This window comes from Cheilinus undulatus, linkage group 4, assembly GCF_018320785.1.
Source record: "Cheilinus undulatus linkage group 4, ASM1832078v1, whole genome shotgun sequence".
Classification (NCBI taxonomy): domain Eukaryota; kingdom Metazoa; phylum Chordata; class Actinopteri; order Labriformes; family Labridae; genus Cheilinus; species Cheilinus undulatus.
In genome coordinates this window covers 41,193,355-41,217,285 of record NC_054868.1, presented here as the reverse complement: position 1 = coordinate 41,217,285, position 23,931 = coordinate 41,193,355, and the positions used below count along the sequence as shown (strand labels likewise).

Genomic DNA, 23,931 nt, shown 5'->3' with positions numbered 1-23,931 from the left:
TTTGAATCCCTTCCAACAGCATTTGTAGTGGGCCTGGAACTTGGATGACTTTTCAGGACTTTAAAGATTAAATCCACACCAGTAAAATCAATATTGGAAGTGCTGTTATCCATTATCATCCATTTTAGATCATTTTTTCTACTGTTAGCTTGAATACTAACCATCATATTGTTTTCCCTGTGTCTAGGTCTGTCAACCAATGGCAGGCTGCCCTGTCATCATACCATGCTGCCTGAATAGAGAATAATGGAGAGAAAGAAAGTGAGAGCCTGTGATGCTGCCCCCTATGTTCACATTAATCTAATATTAAGCAGTAAAACTCACAGCAATCAGCAGGAAAACAACTCAGTCACAGGGAGGCTGTACATTATGATTCTGTGTTGAGCCATGTTCTGAGTCAAATGTAGGGCTGAAATAATTTGCTAGTCTTCCACAGTACAGTTGGTCCAGAAAGATTTCTTTTATGTAACTGCAGCCTGTTGAACCAGCTATTCGTAAGTTTTGCCTTAAGTTGTGATGTGAAGTCCACACTAAACCCTACGTTGAAACTAGTTAAGTTCTAACTGAAATTGTGTCTTTGTTCAGTCGCACCACAGAGACGTCAGGTTAGTCTTAACTAGTAGAGATTTACGAACAAACCAACCAAAATTTTGCTGCAGGTATGATCACTGAAAAGCATTTTTTAATCCAGTGTAATGTATGCCAGCTGCTGTTAATCCTCAAACAACGTCCACTGTGGATGAAAATCATGATAAGGCATAGAAGGGGGTAGGTGTAAGATTTAAGTTAGAACTCAAGCCTACGTTGAAACTAGCTCAGCTGGTGCAACGCCTTAAATATTAGGAGAGCGTAAACTCTGTTGTAAGTAAGAATGTATGTTCAAACCAGCAGGCAAAGCTGCTGCAAATCCTGAGTGAGTGGATTCCCACTAAATGCAGCACCTTGTCCTCTGCTAGTAAATATACACTCTGTTAACATTACAGATGTGCAGATTGTTCACTCTGCAGCTACAGATGTGCCATGCAGTGCTGGAGAATCACAGCAGCTCAGCAATGGGAGCTATTGATGAAGTGTTAGTAAAACCCATGGGGCTGGCTGGGGCGACTAGACGTAGCATTAAATGTTGTTAGAAATGGTTGGAACATTTAGGTTACAAATTTATGAGTTTAGTTGTAAAGTTTCTGAAGAAATTAGTTGCTCCTTCCACCTGTTCTTTTTCTCCTCTTTTCCTCCTCCTCCCTCTGTGTGCCAGAGATGCTGTTGGAGGGCTTGTTAAAAAAAAGCAATATCTATCCAAAAAGAAAAAGATACAAAACAAAACACAATTTCTGTTTTTTTTACGATACTGTTCAGCCCTAGATGATAACACACTTGCTGGAGAGTTGTGAGATTACCTCACTCAAAAATATGGCCTTATTGAGCCAGCCACAGAGACCATAATATAATCAGTTCTAATTTATGATAATTTTTGAATGCAGTGCCAGTGCTCGGCTTTATTTAGACTTGAAGAGGGTAGGAGGGGCTTCAAGGAAAAATGATGAGAACCAGTGATCTTTATAGGCCTACACTGATGATAGGCCCAGATAAGATCTGGTGTGGAGATGCTGCTGTGTCTTTTTGCATCATGCAGTCATGCAAAGTCTTTCCCCTCACATTCATCATCATTTGTAGTATGTGAGGCAGGTTTTATGCTTGATGGACCATCTTTTAACAGTCTGCTTCATTTCTGGAGCAAAAGTTTGCAGCTAGATTAGACAGATTTATATTGATCCACTTGCACAAATGTGACCATGCAACATTTAAACTTGCAAACTTTGCATTGCTACGAACTAGAGACTCTTGTATACTGTATAGGTCAAACTGACATGCATGTGATACCATGCCAGTGATCTGCTCAATAGGCAGCACCTTGACTGTTTGACAAGACTTGAATAATATTTATTCATGCATATGTTAAAATTCTGCCCTCCAAATTTGAAGTATTTCATGATATGCTGTTGCAGCTGTAAGCCATTCTTGTTATGTAATGTTAGGTATTTATTTGAAATGCTTTTGGCTAATTTGTTATGTAATAGTTATAATAATGTTATGCATTGTTAAAGAAAGAGGAGGAATGGACTCTGTTACGTTTAATACTGAATTTCAGATCCCTAACAGAGTGGTTTAACACTGCTGTGTCATCCATATTAATGCAGAATAGATAAAAGTATAGATACAGCTTGTATTGTTTTCTGTCTCCACTCTTAAAAAAGGACATTTTTGGATGATAGCAGCAATTTTGTTCTCATAAAACTGTTGCATAACCCAGTGCTTCACTCGTATTTAAAGCAGAGTTTCTCAAACTGAACCAAGGCCAGGAAACCCGGCAGTTACATTCCTCCGTGTGGAATCATTTTATTTGGCACAGCTGACACAGACTGAAGTTGCAGGCATGTGTAACCTCAGAGCTTCTCCCACAGGCCTCTGGAAACACTCTGAACTTTTCCTAGAAAGCTCTAGGTTGTCCACCGGATACAGGAGATAAAAATTGGCTAATTTTGTTTCTTAACACGGGAGTTGGCTAACACAGATTACAGCATTTTTGAAACAAAAGTGGCAGACCTTTGTTTCTATTGTAAGGTGAGGATTTTAGACCCCAGTTTCAGCAGACGTGTGCTTGGAGGATTATGACCTGTAACAAAATGTTAGTAAATCAGAGATTTGCTTCGTTTCTGTGACTGCCATGATTCTGATAAAAATATTAGGATATCAGCCCAGCACCAACCTCTGGCCAAAGAAATGGACATATCATTGGTGGTATGTGACAAGCTAGCAGCTGTTGCTAATTAAAGGTAGATCTGTGAGACTTGATAACAGGCCAAAATAAAACTTGGCTGTTGTTGGGTTTGTGAGTTGGCAGCAAGTCTGTGTTGATAGTGGGGCTCTGTGTCAGCAGATACCAAATGGTAAAGGACTTCTATGATTAGATCTGGGCCAAAAAAAAGTCCACAAGGACGTCCCAGAAAAGCACAGCTATACTTAACATGCCAGCTGTATATATGTTTAAATGAAACATGAAACAGAGCATGAAAAGATTTCAGCCTTGTCAACCCTTTGTAGTGATTCTTTCTTTCTTTCTTTCTTTCTTTCTTTCTTACAAAATTATGGTTGATTTTTTTTCAATCTGATATTTCTTCAAATGTGCAGAAAGACCGGTTCATGGCGGTGGGGTTTGATGTTCTTCTTTGGTCAAAACAGCTCACGTAATGTGTTGCAGCATTTTCACACTGTTTCACTTCACCCAGCAGACACAGAAGTTTCCGTTCCTAGTTCACACTGCTGAATTCTATATGTTTTCTGGTGAAAAGGGGAAAGAACTTGTCTCTGAAGTCCTTGTATAAAGGACAAGCAGTTACAAGGTGCAGCTCTGTTTTCACCTCTTGTTGGCTGCAGCGGGTGCACAGTCTTTGTTCTGTAGGGATCCAGCTAATCCAGCTTTATATTGTTTCTCTTTTTTTTTTTTTTGGACCTTGTGGTTTCCTATGTAGTGTGGTAACACACTTCTGCAGTCAGAACACCTGTACTTGTAGATTGCATCTGTCACAGTAACAGTTTGGGGTTTTACATTGAAAAACAGCAATGTATAGCTCTAAGAATAAGCACAAGTGCCACTGCATGTAAGCACACAGTGGGACATACACACTAAGGTTGGGTGGTTATGTGGTGTCCTGGAGTATTTAAAAATAGCCATCATATTGCCTCATTACCGTCATGTAAAAAGTTACGGTATAATAAGGGCATGTTTGTAATAAATGCTTTCAGTGTGTGTCCGTTTCCAGCAGCAGCACTACTGCCTGTGTTTGAAATGTTGTAAAGGTGATGACATGACTTCTGTTGATAAAGTAGGCCTAATATGTCAACCTGTCAAGAAGGCCTTGCTATTTAGGTGTGCTGATACTCACGCCATGGCACTGGCACAGCAATGTGGTCTAACTGTAAAACATGCACCGCTGGCTGTAATGTAATCCATAGTAATGTGTTTTTAAAAGCACTGTAATTTTTGTTTCCTGGGGTAAATCAGTGATGAGAAATGAAATCAAGTTTACAATAAATAAACACATGTGCTGCAGCAGCAGCAACATCAGGCACAAATAAAAACCACAGACAGTTTCTATAAAGGTTTAGTCTAATATGAACACCTTTATGTGATCATATGTAGATGAAGATAATCTGTACATATTGGTTATTTTGGGCGCTAAAGTAGTCTGTTACTTTCCAGAAACTTCCTTATGCTATTTACCTGCCCACTCTGTTGATGACATCTTAGATCCATACATAGTTTTAGTAACTTTCACTGAAGATCATTGCTTGCACTCTGTATACTCTGTTGTTGTTCTTTTTGTTTTTCCTCTCTAAACTTTTCCTGTTATATTTTATATTTTATAGGGAGCCAAATTTAACATCTGGCCAGGAACTGCAGATGGAAACAAGCTTTTTGGCTACCTGGCAGATTTACAAAAATGTTAATTAATATGTACAGCCCCTGTAAAACAAATAGATAAATGGTGAAAAATCAGGTGTGGAGCACCTTGGCCGCCATTCTGAGATACAAATTGCATGCAAGGCTCATAAGGGACATTTTCCACATCAGAGATGTTCATTTAGTAATATATTTGAATGTTGAGAGAACGCAATGCTATATGTATAAACAGAAAACAGCACTCAAGTATGTAGAGGATAACACAAAGATAAGATGTATCACTCTGTCCTCAGTGGCTGCCAAGATCAACTCAAGCTGAACTGATAATGGAAATGAGAGTTGGTTGCATCCCCTGGATTTACCATCATTTAAAAAATCTCTCTTGAATAATACTCTGCTTTTTTTAAGCTGAGGACCAGCAACGTTTTCTTATCTGAAACTGATCCTGTCATTGGCCGTCTTTAACCTCTGCTCACATCTGGAATCATCCCCTAGTTGCTTCATTTAAGTAGTTTCACAATGACCCAATTGTGTGGCAACTTCAGTCCAGCTCATCTTTGCAAAGAAAGTGTACAGGAGAATAGCCCTGAATGATGAAGATTTCAGTGGTTCTGTCTCACAGTTATCAGATGTCAAACAGCTGGATTGCCTGTCAGGACATCTGCCCATTTCCCACAGCTAGTTTTGTTTACGTCAACGTAGAAATCCTCTTCTAAAAGCAGCTCCTCAGCCCTGCTGGGGGAGTCAGGTGGGCTTATTATAGTATGTAGGCAGCTGCTCTAATCTGGCAGCTTCATTCCTCATATTAGAACACCTTAATCTGTGTTTTTCATTGACCAAATTAAACTCTTATGTACAGACATAAGCTGTGCACTGTTCTGCGTGCAGTGTTTGTGTAAGGTTCAGTATTTCAACATCTGAACATGTGGATCGTGTTAGAAGGATCACACAGACTCAAACAGATGTTATCCAGAGGTGTCAGTTGTTTTAGTTGAACTACTATATTCAGTGTAATGTTTGTTAAAGGATATTTTATTCTTGGTGTGTTATTTCAGTGGGTGTTACTTTTCTGCACTGATACCTCAGGGCTTATGAGTGTTTCGTATACCTTACAATACGTGGACTGTTATTTGATCAGTTTAGTTTCTGGGAAGTTTTGTACCTTGCTGAAGTGTTCACTTCATCTAGACCTGTCTCCATGCTACTCTACAGACTACCTACACTGCTCTGTGACATTAGAAGTAATGTTAAGGTTACAGTGCTACACATCTGATTGAGATTTAGATATTCAAGCTCCATAATGGCTTTTTATTTGGTACCAGTTTGACTTTTTTATTCAATTAAACAACATTAAAAATGGAACTGGAACTGGAGAATCAGCTCTTAGAACTGACTCATTTGAATGACACATCTCTACAAGTCACAACTCTCCTTCTTGAATTGGAGTTGCCATTTCAATCTAATAGGACCTCACAAGATTTATTGCTTAATAGTATATTACTGTTTCCTTTAAAAGGCTTTCTTATGACACAACAAAATAGAAAAACTGTTCAGCTCAGAAAACTTGTGTTTTTCCGTTATCACCATGATCGCACAGAAAGTGAAGAGTCTTTCAAACAAGCAATAGACTGTAGTGAGATTTGCACCACTCTTTAGAGTCAGATAGGCAGGTCTGGTACCCTAATAGAAGGGTGTCAAAAAAGGGCCGTACAGATCACTGTTTTTGGTACCTTTACAAACATTAAACAGTGGAAGCGCTCCTCACAGACTGGACTGGGCTGAACTAGACCACTTAGTGGAAATTCAGCTAAACCCTGGCACACTCAAAAATATTTTTAAAATCTTAACAAATTTTGAAATATGAAAGCCCCAACAAATGACAACAAATATTGGCAGATTTGACAGTTTTGCTCTTATAGTGTCTGGTGTGCAACTAGATGATCAACTAAACACACCACACTAACATTCATTCATGGACAACTAGGGACACAGCTGATGACTATTTCATTACCCGACCAGTCACAGACTGTTGAGGTGAGTCGTCGACTATTCGGGTAGGTGTATTGCTTTTTCTCCTCAAATGATGAAAAATAATTCCAATATCATTTTTGTCTTGGCTTCAAACATAATCAATAATAAATGTGGTTGGATGTGCAGCCTGGTATGCCAGCCACCATCAGCTATGTAAATACTATCTTCATATAAATAAAGTTAAATATTAATATGATAAGAGTTTGTTCCAATTTCTGCTATAAGAGAGTAGGAGACAAAAAGTAGAGAATAAATCATTTAACCTTTCCAACAACAACCATTCTCCAAACTCTTAATCGTACATGGTGAAACATGACTTTAGACTAAAACTAAATAAGGCCAGCTGTTAGCAACCTGCTACATCCTTTGTGGCAGTTTTGGACCAACTTTTGTCCTCGTCACCTGGATTGTGGTATTTTTTTTACAAGGCATGTTGTTGAAACACTGATGTTTCTGCCACAAATCCAATCAACAGGTTGGCCCTCTGATGTCAGTCTAACTTTATGCTTCATGTTTTCTGTTGTTATCATGGCTGTGTTTGTTTTGCTTCCTCCTTTGGCCGACTTGCTTCAGTTATAGTTTGGTCGGGTAACAACTCAAAAACAATGAGTTGGCGTCTTCTCCTTCTCTCAGTGGCAGCGTTCCCAGCTACCCGAGTCTTGTGACGTCATTTAAAGATGACACAGTCGCAGCTTCGCGCGCACTGCTGTCACGGTGCATTCAAGACTGTTGGACTTTCCAACACAGCTTAACCCAATGTTTTATTTCCCACATGAAAACCAGTCCAAAACAATTTGCAAAGAGAAAATAAAGGAAAGAAAGAAAGACTCTTATCCGTCATGCTTATTCCTAACAACTGTCATCTCTGACATTTCCTGTTTGCTGTTTGTAAATATGCATATGGTCTGGGTAGACTGCAAAAACTGGATTCCCTTCGGGGTAAATAAAGTTGTCTGAATCTGAATGTCCCCATGGGGAAATAAGTCTTGGATTCCATCCACATCACAGGAAAATCAGGTCACTGTTGACTTTGGATGAAAGGGTGTAATCTTCCCAAAATCGGCCTGATGTAGTGTAGTGTGTGTTGACTTGGCTAACTAGCATCCTCTCAGTAGAACATATTAATCATTTTCCTAGCTTATCCTTGAAACACACCTGCAACATTACAGCGGTTTAATAGGATGGGCATTTGGTTCTGCTTTTGGACGGCAAGTTTATTTCTACAATAGGAGTGGTACTAGCAACAGCTGATTGGGTTTGATAAGCAAAAAAATCCTTAATTGACAAGAAAGTGAAAATGTAAAACCTCTGAAGAACAGACAAAAGTAAGAGATTATAAAGGAAAAAAACAAAGTATGCAATAGAAAACGAACAGTTACCAAAAAAAGCTTGAAGGGTGTGGGAACATTTGAATGGTATATGAGAAGTGGACACAGTTTTTGAGTCTTAATAGTAAAGCCCACACCCAAATGCCTTAAACATGCATACTTTCTAAAAGCCAGTCAGGGGAAACTACGAGGCAATCTACTTCTCTTTTTTGTTCCTCAACATTTTTTCTTAAAAGTACAAAATATGATTTAGTAGTGCCAAATTTTCCCAAATAGATCCATAGTGTATTAGATACCATAGGACAGGAGTCATCATTTTTTAATTATGGTTGACATTTTGCAGCAAAAATTCAACATATTGGATCTTTAAATGTGCTCTGCTGGAAATAAAAGCACAAATGGGTACCTTTGTATCAAACTTTACTGGGTGTGACTTGCCCACTCTTAGCTATTTAGATAACAAAGCTTGTGAAACATAGGGTGTGTCAGATATAGTAGGATGCAGCTGTTGTTTCAATGTCAATGTCAGATACCTGTTGAATCATTAGGGTGAGTATTGCATGGGAACTTGAAGATAGCCGTTGTAATGGGACTGATACGGTGATTAAGGACATTATATATATCTCTGCAGCGTGTAAAGAAATCAAATCAAATTCATATTTGATATCTCCATTGTCATGTAGAAGCTGTTAGCTGCGCTGGTTCCCCAGCAGCTGCTCCTTTGTTCACTTCCCATCAGATGAGACAGAGGAAGAACTGACGCACATGTGGCGCTGACTCATTGCTCCACACTGTTGCAGGTGTTGTATGTTGTGCCAGGTTGTTAAATTGTTCTGCTGTAGTTTTTCTGGCAGACCTGTTGAAGAACTGGCGCGTTCTGGCTGGATTTTCTTGGAGAGTAAACTGTGAAATCGCAGCATCCTCATCTCACCACTCTGGCCCTCCTGCTCTCTCCTCTCATATTCCAAACTGCCTCCTGGCCTGTTAACTCTTTGATGACTTGTGAGATTTGCTTTGCTGACTGCTTTTTCTCCCCCTTTGTCCACAGAAAGAATCAAGAGTCGGACCTGGAGCGGAGAAGACTAATTGTGGCTTAAGGGAGGACCGAAAGAGAGAACTGTGAGTAAACACTGCAACTTTGACAACTTCTTAGAGGTCAGATAGTTTCTGTGTGAATGCAGATCTTGCCCACCACTGCACGTATTGCATTTAAACGTGTGCTTCCACTGAATAAAGAACAGCAGATATGTTGTTTTTAGATTACAATGAAACCAATTTAACTTCTCCCGGGGCTATCATAATATATTGAATCGTTGCATTAATGTTTGGACCAAAATATTCAGCAGATGGCTGCAAACATCTAACAGTCTGTGACAATACTGCTTGCACTCACATTTGTATTCTCTGCATCTCTCTGAGTCCATGGATAAAGCCTTTTCTTCACAAGGTTTGTTATCAGAAAATAAAACCTGCACATCAAACTTGAGAGGAGCAATCAAGGGTGGGAAAAATATGTTAATGTATAGATGATTTCACAGTTTCACACGTTGACAAACACTGTTGCAAACATCAGGTTCAGGTTCTTGTCGTGTTTGTTATCAGGTGTTACAGCTGATAGGATGCAAGCTTGAACCCAGTTGTTTCCTAGCAACACCTCATCTACTCTACACCAGGGTCTGTTTTAAAATAAAGTCACTCCTGCTCCGTTATGATATCAACCACTTCATATGAGTTTCCAAGCTAAAGCACCTGCATGTAAACTGCTTACAAAGCTAACAAGGCTGGCCCTGTGTAATTGGAGTTTCAGTCTGGGAACTCTGACTGCAAAAGGTTTTTTAAAAGTTCATAACAAATTTTAGACCTCATAGCAATCAGTGCAGCTCTATCCATCCACTCCTGTCAGGGAACGCCCAGGCACATAGGGGGTTGTTGTATTTCTATTGATTAAAAATTAATCAAAAAAAAACATTAAAATTGAACTTCATAATCTCACAAAAGCAGTCTCTGTCTTTCCCTGAATGTTTTCTAAACCAAAGTGTGCAGAGGATTTTGCAACCATGAGAACTCTCCCTCTTCACTGTTTTTTGGCAGCCTTTGTAGTCAGAGCAGTACATCCTATCACTTGCTGATCTTGTCTTGTACATACCAGTGAAGTGTTAGCTAACATCATATTTCATCCTGTTCTTTTAGCTGTTTAATCTGCTACTTATTTTTAACCTTTTCATGATAGAATGCAAAAAGATGCCATTACTTCAGAATGCTATGAATACTCCTCAGACACGGACCCAATGGCAGTGTTTACGCACTAAAATGTATCAGATATTTTCAATATAAAATGTAAGTTTGAATGTTCTCATGGATTGCTTGCTTTTTAAACTCATAAAGAGGCATAAGTGATAATTTCATCACATCTAAAACTAGGGGTGAGTTTTGGTAAGAATCTGGCGATACGATACGTATCGTGATACAGGGGTACCGATATCGATATTTTTCGATATAGTGCGATACTGTGAGCAGGGCAATATATTGTGATATTTTTGGCATTTAACATAAATATATATATATATATATACACACACACACACACACACACATTTGTATGTATATGTGGGTGTGTATATATATATATGTTTATTCATAGAAACAAATAACTATTTGATTTTAAGTTAATATGGAATATAACAACAGAATTAAGCTTTTAATAAAAATGTATTAAATTTTGTGTATAGTAATAAAAATATATGGTTTATTATAAAAGAAATGGTCTTGCATCATCTTAGTTTTAACTCTTTTTGGGCAATTTGAAGATGAGGATTTTTCCCATTAGTTATCATGAATTAAAATGCTCTCAGGATTTCTAAAAGAAAAGTGGAAAAATGAATCAATATGTAGTAAATGTGCATTCTTTTTCTCTATTTTCCATATCCAAAACATGTCATCGAAAGTGAGAACCAGAGCACTCCTCTGAGTGCTGGACAGGCTTTTTAAGAGTGAAATTCTCATCTATCTACTGTTCCTGTTCAGCTCCTTACCTTTGGGTGGTTGCTGCTGTATTTTTTAGCTTTGTCGAATGACTTAAGTAGAAGCAGTTGACGAGTTTTCTCAGGCATGAAGTTTTGTCATTCTTTATCTGAAGAAAGTCCTTGTCATCAGGATGACGGTTTTTTAGATGCAAAATCAAAATGGTGTTGTTAAAGGCGTGTTGTCAAGTCCTCCTTACATCACATTTACTTTACAAGCGATGTAAACAGCTACTTTGCTGTCTTGTTCCCACACCTCAAACTTCTTCCACACAGCCGACATGTTAAGTTTGTTGTTGGTGCACGACCGGTGTCATCATGTGTGCTTAATTAACTTTTTAAGCTATTATCGGCCGACAACGATATATTGCTGATAATATCGTGCATCCCTAGATCTTCCTTCTGACCCACAGTGATCCAGATTTCTACAAAGAGCTTTAGTTACCATCTCTACAAGCGAGGCTGGACAGACAAAAGAAAAGCATAGAAAGACCAACTCTGTATGCAGTCTGAGCTCAAATATCTACCAGCCACATCTTTTTTAACAAGCCACACTATTAGATATAAAGATTAATTATAGTCTTTAAGGCATAGTCTATTTGATAAGAGGGAGTTGTTGCACAACTGTTGCTTATTTTTAACAGCATTGTTGACCAATTTGTTCTTTACATGACCGGAGCACAGCAAATCCATAAGCATTGTAAGTTTTAGACTCATTAGAATTAAATGTTTTTTGTGCATTTTCTGCAGTCTTAAGCCGAGCCCTTGAATTGGGGACAAATATATATATATTTTTTTATTTTATTTTAAATTCAGGCTTTGTTTAAAGGGCACATATTTTACCCTTTTAATACAAGTTTTTATTAGTCTCAGAGGTCCCCAAAACATGCTGAAGTTTGTTGCTGAAAAACAAGCCATTTGGGAGGATTTGACTGATTCTTGGGGAGATTGTGGCACATTTTTTTTGTCAGAAAAGCCTGAAAAAGTGTATTTTGCATAATATGCCCCCTTTAACACTTTCTGACTTGAAGCAAGTGAGACACTGGTTCAAACACACCTTAAGCAGATATAGTAGTAGCAGTGGAGAACTCTCATACATGATAAAGTCAAGCCATCCCAGCACATTCATGTAAACATTTGACAGCTGCACTGACACAGGGATGAAGAGGCAAGATTCTTTGGTCAGTGAGTGTGCAGGTCTGCTCGGCCTTCCTGATAAATTCAGTAGGAACAATAAAATAAAGGGGTTGGATGTTTACTCAGATTATTTTCCAAGATCGTTCAGCCCTACTCTATATGGTTTTGTGTCATTTGTTTCTTTCAGTTTGCAGGTAATGGTGCACAGAAGAAATAATTTATCATTATACGTCCATTAAAATAATAAAGTCGAAATGTCGGTTGGAATTGCTTTGACTGGACTGCTATGATACATTTTCTCCTAGTAAATTTGTAGATCATTGTCTTAATCACTTCTGAAAAAATATATCTATAGAATTGCCTATTTTTTTTTTTTTTAAGCTTAGTTTCTATTTTCCAAAGTTAATGTTTTTTACAGTCCTGGATTTTTCAAATGACTCAAAATCTTGTCCATTATTATTTTACTGATATGTTCAAAGAAACAAAAAGTAATCACCTTATACTTGCTATTATCATTCTATCTTTTACCTATCTCCTCTTTTCAAAAGTTGTGTCTTCCACATAAAAGAGGAAATGTACTTTCAAATCCCTTGATTGTTGTAAATTTCCATCAGAAAGAGTATTTGATCTACATTAGCTCTCTGTTAGAGGATGTTAAAGCTCTGTGTCATCTAATGGAGAGGAAAAAGAAGTGTAGAAATCAAGAAATGGCAAAAAGGATAGCTGCAGTTGAATCACGGAAAGCTCCACCCTGAGTTTCACAGACTCAAACAGGATGCATATCTTTTCACACGTGTGCACAAGACACAGTGGAAGTTGTTGTTATGATCAAATGAAGTCACCCCTTTTTGGTTTTATATGAGGTTCATACGAACATGTATATGATGTTTTTTTTTTTTTAATTATTGTAGCCGGACTTTCAAGACCTTTTTTGTATATATGCAACCTTTGTTTGGTCATTACATGATTTTTTTATTCTACACAGTAGCAATCTTGTGTTTCCAGACACTTTAATCCACATTTTCATACGGTGGGGCTGTAGAAACTGATTTTTGTGTAGCTCTGGGTTGTTATGTCCATCTTTTTCAAACATTACAGTGGTGCTAAAGGTATATGGTTAATGTGTTTCTGGTGCATTCAGTGCGCGTATCTCTAAGAGGTGCTCCTCCTTAAAGCCATGAGTGTGGTGCAGCCGGCGTTGAATAATTCATCCCAGACACACGCTGATGAATTAAAGGTAAAATGATAGCACATAGCGGTACATCGCCTGGCTCTGTGCTGCATTTTAGAGTGTGGACTGACACTCAGATGTCTAAATGTTAACATCGTCTTCCCCCTAAAACTGTTACCGTGGTCTCAAGGAGCGGATACAGGAAATCTGATATGGAGTTTGAATAATTCAGGATGATGCTCTGGGGTTTGAATTTTCATCCAAGTGCAACTTCCCTGTTTGTGTCGCAGTGCCATCTTCTTGTGCTTGAGATGTGAATGCACCGAAGGCCCTCCTGAAGTAAACAAAAGAAAGAAATTACGAGCACCTCATCCTTCAGCTTGGAACCGAACCACCTGGTTTATTCCATCTTTGAACTGTGCATGCTTTTCACACACTGGGGACTCTTTCAGCCGAACAGTATTTAATAGAAGAATAGTGAATTGGAGTGAAAAGGTGACCGCAGAATCCCTCCAGGAAGAAGTGCACTGCTGTCATTTCATAAAACTTGAATGTGAAACTGCTTCCTAAGCACACTGTTGAAAGGAACTGAGATTTAGCCATCCTCTGCGTCCCTCCCTAATCAGTCCCACACCTCTCACCCACTCATTCTCTGTAAATAATTCAGAGCAGCCTTTTGCCTGCACTGAAGAAGAGCTTAAACACAATTGATAACAGAGAGATAGCAAGGGACTGAACAAAATTGCTGCTGATGCACTTTTAAGAAGTCCAGAAAGTTTAAAACTCTGACCGCAACCTATGAATCTTCAATGGGAACATGTTTTGCTAGCAATAAATGTCAAGCTTATTTTGCAAATGACTACAAGTGAAAATAAAACAACACTAAAGTCAACTGTGCCTTGAATAACAGAGGACTGAAAGGACATTAGGTGCCATTTCTGACTTATTTAAACTAAATGTCAAATTATCTGGAAACCGTTCTGTTATGAGTTTGACTTTTAGTGCTGTTTTCATTCCAAAAGCTAAAACAAATCTTCATTAAAGATCAGATTTGCATAAAGATCAAACTGCTGATGGTCTTCTTAACTTGCTGTTTTGCCTATAGAATGCAGTTAAACAGTCAGAGATGTTGATCAGTGTTTATCACACTTAGATGACATCTCATAGAGGAGGAAATGATGGGAAGGATTGATAAAGATCAACTATTAGATTATTTTTAATCCAGTAATGTTTGATTAAAAATAATGAATTGATTGCAGGCCTCCTTCCTTATAAAAATCAGAAGTTTTTTTTATATTAGATGGATAATGAAGAGAGGTAGAAGAAAAGGGCTATATGCTGCAGCTTCACTATTTCATTGATAGTGCTGTTGTTTAGCATAGTAGCTCACTGCTGTACTGGGGATATCAAGGCAGAGGTCACATAACTTTTCAGCCCCCAACCCCTAAAATAACAGTGCCAGAGCCTGGGGACCCCCACTGTCACAGGAGGTTGTTAAAGTGTGCATAGCAAAACTGACTTATTGATAGGCCTGTCCTGACACTAGCATAAGAACAACACAAATAAAACTATCGTAATAGACCCGACCTCCATGTTTAGACTGTAGCACTGGTTGCTGAATTTAATACACTACACAGTTAATGCCAGTGTGTCACCATCGTCGTCTTTAAAGAGCAGCATCCTGATCGTTAGAGCAGCTCAGAGATTAATTTGTGTGAATTTCAACTGTTGCATCTAAAACAGGTTGATGTGATCCTCTTCCCTCTACTATCAAGGAGTGAGAGGATGATGTGAAGAAACAGCCTTAGATAACATACACAAGTACATATATGTCTAACTTTATTAGCTTTTGTTAAAGGAGCTGGGACATGTCCTTATTAACCTAAACCCAGCTGTAGAGCCCAGTCATGGCCTAACATTTGTCCCACATAACTATGCCTGCGTTTTAATTTGTGTGTTGTTTTCCACTAAACACAGAACACTGTCTCACTGTTTCAAAACAAGCTTATTTAAAGTTTCACATAAATATCAGCATGGATGCTTTGAAAAATAAAATCACACAATTTAGTTTGTAGATCTGAAGTTCTTATTATTTCCCAAACTAGTCCCTCTTTTATTATTGTTTTTTAATTTAATATTTTGATGATTTAATACTCATGATTCAGGTGGTCACTGCTTCAGATTTATAAATCTTAAATTCAGTAATAAATTATAAAGAATCACGTCTCTGATGCAGTCAAACAGCATGTTTAAGCCACACATTTAATTTAATCTAGTTATTGCTACAACCACAATGAGAGCAACAGGTACCAGAACTTGGATTTTATAACATGTAACTTACAGCTTCCAATTAAATTGAGATGGGTGTTTGATTAAAGAAAGGTTGTGATTCCTTTCAGAAAAAGCTGCGTTGGTGGTTAGCCACTATGGTTAGACACTGTGGAAAACTTTTTCCCTACTTCTGCTGTATCACCAGAAGTTCCACCCATAATAATATCTACTAATAAAATCTACAGTAGAGCCCTCAGGAATAAGAGGGAGGTATTTTGGCTAGTTTGAGACATTGGCCCTCCTCTTGGTGTTTTGTGACCTCCTGGGGGATCCCAATTTGTGATGGAGATCAAAACAAGGTCTGAAAAGATTTTCAAGAACTCAAACATCTGGGTGTCGATGTGGCTCAGTGGGTAGAGCGGGCACCAAAAGCAGAGGCTTAAATTCTCATCAAACTAGTTAGGGGATTGATTCCCAGGGCTCAGTGCTGTTTAGTGCATGTCTTCCCTCATTCTCTCTTCCCATATTTCCTGTCTCTTGTCAACTGTGCTATCAAAATAAAGGCAAAATGCCAGAAAAATAAGATTTAGAAATAAATGAATAAATAAAAAGAAAAACGTATTGCTTTTTAGCATATTGATACTGCTATTGAGTCTCACAAGCTCTGTGACATTAACACAACGTCATATCACTAATATAAAAACATAAATCATTTCTAGCAGGGGGAAGTTAAGCTGAAAGCACATCAGCATTGTACATCGAATCAAACCAAAATACAGTAGCTACCTTGAACTGTCTGCTTGAAGGAACAAAAAGACTCGGGCTGGGTTGTAAGTTACCTGGAGTCCTATCACTGACTTCGGCTGCTACTTCACAGTTTTCTTCTTCATCTACTCTGATCAGTGCTGAAAAGAGCTCCCAAACTTTGTAGTCCTGTAAGTTAAAAGTATAATTTTGTGGTGGGATTAGCAGAATAAAAGTTAATCAGCAGATTTAAAGAGCTGAAAGATGGTCATATATGATGCTTTCAGGTGAGCTCAGTAAATTAGATGAATGTAGACTGAATGAAATGTGTTCAAATATCACATCAAGAAAACAAAAAATCAGTCATTTCACTTCACATTTATAAGAGATTAAATCGTATTTTTACTCAGCTCTACTCGGCGTATACACCTCTGTTTATTGCCATCAATTTGTCTTTTTACTAAACAATCAAAGAATTGATAGTAGTGCTGATAAGGAGTACTGATGAGGATATCAGTATCACTAGAAACTAACAATCTCCATCCCTAGTCCAGACCCCTACTTTTGGAACCTGTGTTTGGGGTTTAAAGTCAAATCAACATATTTTTTGTTGTTATAACATTGCTGTTAGGCTTTGAGAGTCTTAGTCGGATTACAGTTGCACCATGGGAAGACATGTGCTGACCTATGAGAGCTGAGGCTAACTCCTCATCCCTTTACTCAGCCATGTTTTTAAGATCCTATAGAAGTAGGAAATTCTGAATTTGTACCTGACTTAAGCTCTTTTTGTATAGATTAAAGTTCTGGTGAATGTCACACCCATTATTGTAGTATGTATTGTTATTTGTGGTGTTTCAATGAAATGAATCCAAGTTTTGATTTGTGAGAACCTAAAGCATAATACACACGCAACTAAGCCAGTCGTAGTGCCTGTTAGTCAAAGATAAACCAGTGTCTGCCCTTCTCTCAGATGTAAGTGGCTGCTTTGCTTGAGTTTCAGTGTTTGCCCACTAGAGTGCAGCCTACTCAGAGAAAATGGTCTGTCTGCAGACTCAGTTCTACTGTGTGCAGTGCTCATATCAAGGACTAACTATTTTAATGAGACAGGATTATTTAATGTTTAAAGCGTCACTGCAGTGTTATTTCATAGTACTTTTTCTCTGAATCGAACACGGAGAGCTTAAGCTCCTCTGGGCAGATTGATGCAGCTTCCAGCAAAACATGGGCAGCTCTTTCTTTGCACACTTAAACAAAAAGAATGTAAAACAGTCTTTAATATGTTTTGTGTATATTTTATTAAAGCTCTTCTACTTTCTACTACTTTCCCTGACTTGCTCGCTCTTTTTTACTGCTTCCATGTTCAGTGGTGTGAAACAATAGGCAGTTAAACTCATTGAACAGTTCTGACAGAAGATGCACAGACAACCTTTAAATGATGTTTTGCAAACTTGAAGACAAACCAGCATACACTCTTAAAAATCCCACCCATCTTCATCAGCGTGTCTCTTTTCGTGTTTGCACTTTAGGGTAATTGAGAACAAGACTTGCAAAGCCACTTAAACGCTTCAACCACTAATTGGTTTGAAGAGATTTATGGCAGCATGTTAATTATCACACATTCACCACTTGATAAACCACAGAAACTTATTTGTCAACAAGTCCAAATCTGAATGCACTTGTACAAACAGCACTGCTCATCTCTTGGAGATTTAAACAGCACAGATTAAGTGAATAATTAACTTGAAGTTCCAATAGCATTACTGCTTGTTATGCTTATGTTGTCCATTAGACATCAGTCGCTGCAGTCTACCTTTATGTCTCAGTAGTGCCTCCTCTAGACGTGTCAATGGAGAGCATGCCTTGGATTAACTCCTTACTTAACTGGCTTTGTTTGTTTGCTGTGTGCACTGCTGCTGTGTACATCATGGGTGTCAAATTCAAGGCCCGGGGGCCAAATCTGGCCCATGGAACGATTATATCCGGACCACAAGATCATATCATATTTGTATTCGAACTGGCCCACCAGTATGAAGTCTGCAGATTTCCTCCAGTATAATAATGTAAACTTCAACTTGATTATTTAAAACATCCTTGTTAAGCCATAAAATCTGAGAAAGCGAAGAGTAAGAAAGATTTCATAAAAGGTCAAGAATGTGGGGAAAGAAATTAATTTGTGTTTTATTTCATATTTTTAATTTTGCATCTCAAGATTACAACTCACACTTATGATTTTGACTTTTCATTTCATGCTTTGACCTTTTCAACTCATAATTTGGACTTTATGTCACATTTTTATCTTTGAGATTCCCAAATTAAAATTTTAAGTCAAATTTTGACCTTTTCAACTCCTTACTTTGGCTTTTGAATCCCATATTTTGACTTTTAAAAACATGATTTCAATTCTTTTCTCATATTGTGACATTTTTTATTCATAATTTTTACTTTAAATATCATATTTTGACCTTTTACACTCCCAATTTGACTTTAACAAAAGTCATATTTTTAACCTTTTAAGTCATCATTTTGAATTCTAGCTCATATTTTGACATTTTCAGCTGCTAATTTTTGGCTTTTTAATCTCATATTTTGAACTATCATACTCACAATTTAAAATTTTAAGTCCTATTTTGACTCTAAAACTCATGATTTCAAATTTGATCTAATATTTTGACATTTCAAACTTGTGATTTCAACTTTCTCCTTGTATTTTTGCTCTTTAATTTTTTTTTTTCTTTTTTGATCATGTGTTCTGATCTTTTGAACTAATAAGTTGGAATTTTTATCTCAGATATGAGCCTTTAAACTTATCATTTTAACTTTTTGAATTTCTAAATGATTTATCATTAGTGCTGTTTTTTTCATGTTTTATTACTGGTGAAAATGAGGTGGACAGTTATGGTTAAATGTTAACCCTGTTAGGCCCCCAGGTTAAACCTGAATCCAGAATCTGGCCCCTGCTGTGATGGAGTTTGACACCCCTGGTGTACGTTGTATTTAAATATAGCCTAGTAGTGTATTTCTCTACTAAAGCCAGTGGATCTACCAGCTCAGCCATGCCCTTTTGTGTGTTTTGTTGTGTTTTTGGATTGTGGAGGAGTTTGCTTGAAATGTTTGGTAATTAAAACTTTCATTCTCATTACTGTGGTAAATCAGAATAGTTACTGATAATATGTATCAAACTATATCCATTCAGTATTTTTGAGCAGCAGATCAATGATTAATATTCTGGTATTGTGACAACCCTAGTACTCTATATGGGCCTGTGTCCGGATCTTAGCTTTCATAGTGAGTACAAAAAGACAGGAAATGAATAAGCTGCATCCCAATATAGTTTTGGAGTCTGGGAAGTTGCTCTGGAGTCATTTTTCATGGTTGAAAAGCCATGTAATGAAATGTTATCTTTCAGTAATGAGGAGTAATAGCAAGAGGCCTCATAAGAGAATAACAGAGGACAGAGTGCATGCAAGCTTTTGATTTCAAGTTTTTGTGACAGAGATTGATGTGTTTGCAGATAGAACTACAGAATCTTTATGTGAAGTATAAAATTTCACAGTGGGCGCTGAGAGGAGCAGTAGATAAATTTTCACAAAGTTTAGATGGTTTTATAAAACTCTCTGGCCCGTTTAGGTTTAAATATATCCTGGGTAAGAGAACTTTTCAAGCACAGACAAGAACTGTGCTTAAATCAGCCGCTTGGACAGATAATAGGAATCTGCTGTTCAGTTGATAAATATAACAGCAGGAGCCTGTTTAAAGAATAGATTTCCAGTAGAGTACTTAAAAAGAGTTTGACTTTGAATGCTTATATCTTTACAGAATACTCACTGATAAACTGGTAATTTTTTGGATGGATAGAGGCTCAGTTTCACTCTTTTTCTCACTTTGTACCAGATTGAACATCAACTTTCTTTGCCCACCAAATATTTTCTTTCAGTTAATTATGACTATCAATATCAATTATCTTTCTTAAACTAAAATATGGCTGTCATAAATGTTGATGTTAGTCACAGGTTAAACTAATCATGAAAGGATGAGCACGGGTCAATAACAGGAGCTGTTGTGATTTTTTTTTTTTAAGCCATATGTTGACTCAGATTTTTGCGAAGGTGCAACAAGTTTGTTGATTTTACATCCGTCTCTGAGGTCCATGATTGATTGACGTTTTAACTGACAAATTTCATGGCTTTTAACCTTCAATAAATAGACTAGAAGATGCAATTAAGTTTCATCTTCAGCTTGGATTAGATGCTGTCATACTTCCATCCAGCCTGAACATTTTTCATAGACCTTTTCTGTCTTTGTAATACAGTATCTCACTCAAGGTTTTTTCTGCTATAATCGCCTGCTGTTCTTTACTCCACTTCAGATTACTGAAAGGATCAAAAGTTTGATTCAGGGAGCGCAGATGGTCGAGTGGTTTAAGGCGCTACCCATGTACGCGGGTGGCCCGGGTTCGAATCCGACCTGTGGCCCTTTACCACATGTCTCTCCCTACTCTCTTCCCTGTTTCTGAGTCTATCCACTGTCCTTCCTCTATCAAATAAAGGCATGAAAAGGCCCAAAAATAAATCTTTAAACGTCAAAGAAAAGTTTGATTCAAAAATTAGAGTTTGAAATGGTTAAGTATATATTTTCAAAACGTGATGACTTCTGCTGAAAAGTTTAAATCTGTTTCAAACAGCCGTGATATTCTTCCTCATATGAAGCTTTTTTTAGAAGCACATTTGGTGATTTTATTGGAACACTTCAGCTGTGAGTGAGACAAGATAAATATGACTTCACAGTTCACTGTAGCACCCCACTGGGGCTTCTATCCTGAAAGCCAGCAGGCAATTTCTTTCTGTTAAACTTATCTGAAGACACTGATAGAGCCTGTCTTATCTTCAGTGTTTATTTCATATCAGTGTTCCTTGATTCTGTAGATCTCTTTCTAGCTCTCTGTGCCTTGTTATACTTACCATTCCCTATATTAGCTACACCTGTTCTGTTGCTTGTTGCAAAAAATATCTAAACATGCAGTGACATTGCAGCAACCAACAGACTGAGGCATGTTGACATGGTCAAGACGATGAATGGAAGTCCAAACCGAGCATGGGAATACATGTACCATGATTGCTGGTGATCTTTCAGGCTTTCATGTTCCTTATGGCAAATCCTGACCCTACCATTAAAATGTTAGCAGAAATCGAGACTCAAACATTTTTCCAGTCTTACGTTCTCCAGTTTTGTTGAGCCTGTAAACTGCAGCCTCAGCTTCCTGTTCTTAGCAACAGTGTTGTGGTCTTCTGCTGCTGTAGTCCATCTGCTTCAGGCTTCGATGAGCTGTGTGTTCAGAGATGCCCTTCTGCATACCTCGGTAGCAACTATTGATGTTTACTGGCAAATGATTTCACTTCCATTCACCGTGGATTATCAATAAACCAACTAGACACTGTAACAGTGTGAAGCTGCTTTACAGAATGTTGCTAATGTTAGCAGTGCTAGCACCGCTGCCCCCCCCCCTCCTTTGCAGGTAAACATTAAAGTTTCTGAGCTGAATAATTTCACTCCATGCTTCAGTTATGTGAGTATTACCTGATGCTGCCTCTGGACAACTCTAGCCCCATTTTCTAGACCAACATAGTGCTAAATCCCACTGCCTCTGCAAGATGCTATCAGTTCATCCTTGTTATATTGGATTAAAGAACAGTTTTGCAGCATTGGGTAGTCATTCAGAACAGTGGATGGCAGATGGCTGCGTTACAGATAAGACTGAGCATTTGACGGGGATAGTGGACCTGTATTGGTTTTAAAATGTTGATAGTTTTACTGACCGGTAATTTTTGTATTGACTACGAAAGGATTCAGATTTATCTTTCTATTAGGGTAATCACACCTAGTCTTACTAAGCGGTTATTGAATATTTTGTTCCCTTTTTATCATCTAGAACAAACTTTGGTCATTCTCTTACATCTATCCACAAGGTATTTTAGCCCCGAGAACTGAAGGAGCCTGAGAATCAGCAGACACTAACTTTGGCTAGAGTTCTCTGGTTCATTAAGGCCTTGTCCACACGGAGACGAAAACAATATATTGCCGTTTTGTTTTGAAAAAGTTTTCCGTAAAGACGGGATCGTTTCAGGAAATATCCACGTAAGCACGGATCCCCTGAAAAAGACTGAAAACGCTGTGCATATGCTAAGCCTGTATGTGCCATGGAAACGCACCAAACTAGAGAAGAAGATCATGGAAAACAGACACAAACTTTCTTCTAGTTGCCCTTCTGGTTGTTCTCCGCATTAGATTTAAGAACAAATGGTGTATGCGTTTTGCAGAGGTGGTTAAGGAGCAACAGATTTTGCTGTAAAAGCCAGAACAAGCTCAGTAGCTTCTGCAGCACGAACACAACCCTGTAATCCACCATAGTTGTTTTGGTCTGACCCGTGCATGCGTCTTAAGAGAGCTACGCTATGTGTGACGTAATTGTTTCAAGAAAGATGCGGTTGGCCGTCCACATGCAGACGAAACGGTAGTCATTTACGGATTTGTGCACTCTGGGACCCGTTTTCAAAAAGTATCGTTTACAGTCACCCAAAACATTGTTTCCGTGTGGATGAAACGCTGATACGACAAAAAACTTTTGCGTATACTCCTGAATTCTTCTCTGTGTGGACAGGGCCTAAATTGGAGGTTGTCTTGATCATGTAGGATCAATTCTGATTCTGTGGAAATATCTTTGCTATTAGGAAATCAGTGACCAAAGTGATTGACCAATCAGAACAGACTGTCTTACAGACAGGATTATAATGAGATATTGGCCAATAACAAGGTGCTGAGGGATCCTCCTACCTCCTCTCCATGCTCCAGTTGACAACTAACAACTTCTGTTTATAGGTAGTTTACATTCTAATAGGCTTTATATTGCATCCTTCAAACTACAGTGAGACTTAATGAGTTAATAAAGAGATACCAGACAATGAAATCATCACATAGACATGGCCGTGGTAGTTGCACGACATTGCATATTGCACTTCTTGTAAACTCATCAATTTTTGTTCCCCTCCTTGACAAGAGGAAAACAAAGATCGTTATGGAGCAGAGTATTGATCAGTGAGACTTTGCTCAGTAAACACAGAGTCAAATATGAGCTGTAAGAGCTGCTGAGTTTGAACTATGTAATGATGATTTTTTTTATCTGACAAACAACAATGGAGTTAAAGTCATGCCATGTTTTATGCCAGTCTAGCCGTCTCATTGGGGGGTGATACTCCCTGCAGCTTCTGTGCATTGTGTTGTCATGTCTTCCTCTGAAACTCTCGGCTCAGTTGCAGCGAGTCTCTGCTTTATGGATCGATACTGAAGCAGTGAGCTGACACAGTGAAAAGCAATATTCATAAATAATGTATCGGGCACCCTTTCACCCAGCCTTGTCTTTTAGCCCTGCAAAACAACAGAAGAGAACTCAAATATTTAATAGTATGCTAATATTTAGCTTATGAAGCATTCTGGTTTAAGATAACACATGCTGTCACTGTGCCTCCTTCATCTTTGCTGCTGCAGACTTCATTTGTAGTTTGGGTGTCTTTCCTGCTGCCCTATGTCCTTGTTCCAGTTTGACAGTGTTACTTTCTTTACAGATTGTTTCTGGTGATTGCAGATAGAGGTTTCTGTGTTTGCTGTGATCCATTGCACTCCTGATGTGATGTTTTTTCCAGGGAGACGACAGCCTGGTGTTTCAGGAAATCTCTGTTGTAATGAATCACAGCGAGGTGTCACCTTTAGTAACACTCC

At 38.1% G+C, this 23,931-nt stretch overlaps 1 protein-coding gene across 4 annotated transcripts in view; it reads left to right on the top strand.

The window, feature by feature from the left end:
• Positions 1-23,931, top strand: part of fbxw7 (F-box and WD repeat domain containing 7) — a 201,159-nt gene that overhangs the window by 28,625 nt on the left and 148,603 nt on the right. For all 4 annotated transcript variants that reach the window (XM_041784880.1, XM_041784878.1, XM_041784882.1 and 1 more), the window contains one exon: positions 8,867-8,937. The gene's annotated coding sequence lies outside the window, so the exon portion shown is untranslated. The remainder of the gene's footprint in view (positions 1-8,866; positions 8,938-23,931) is intronic.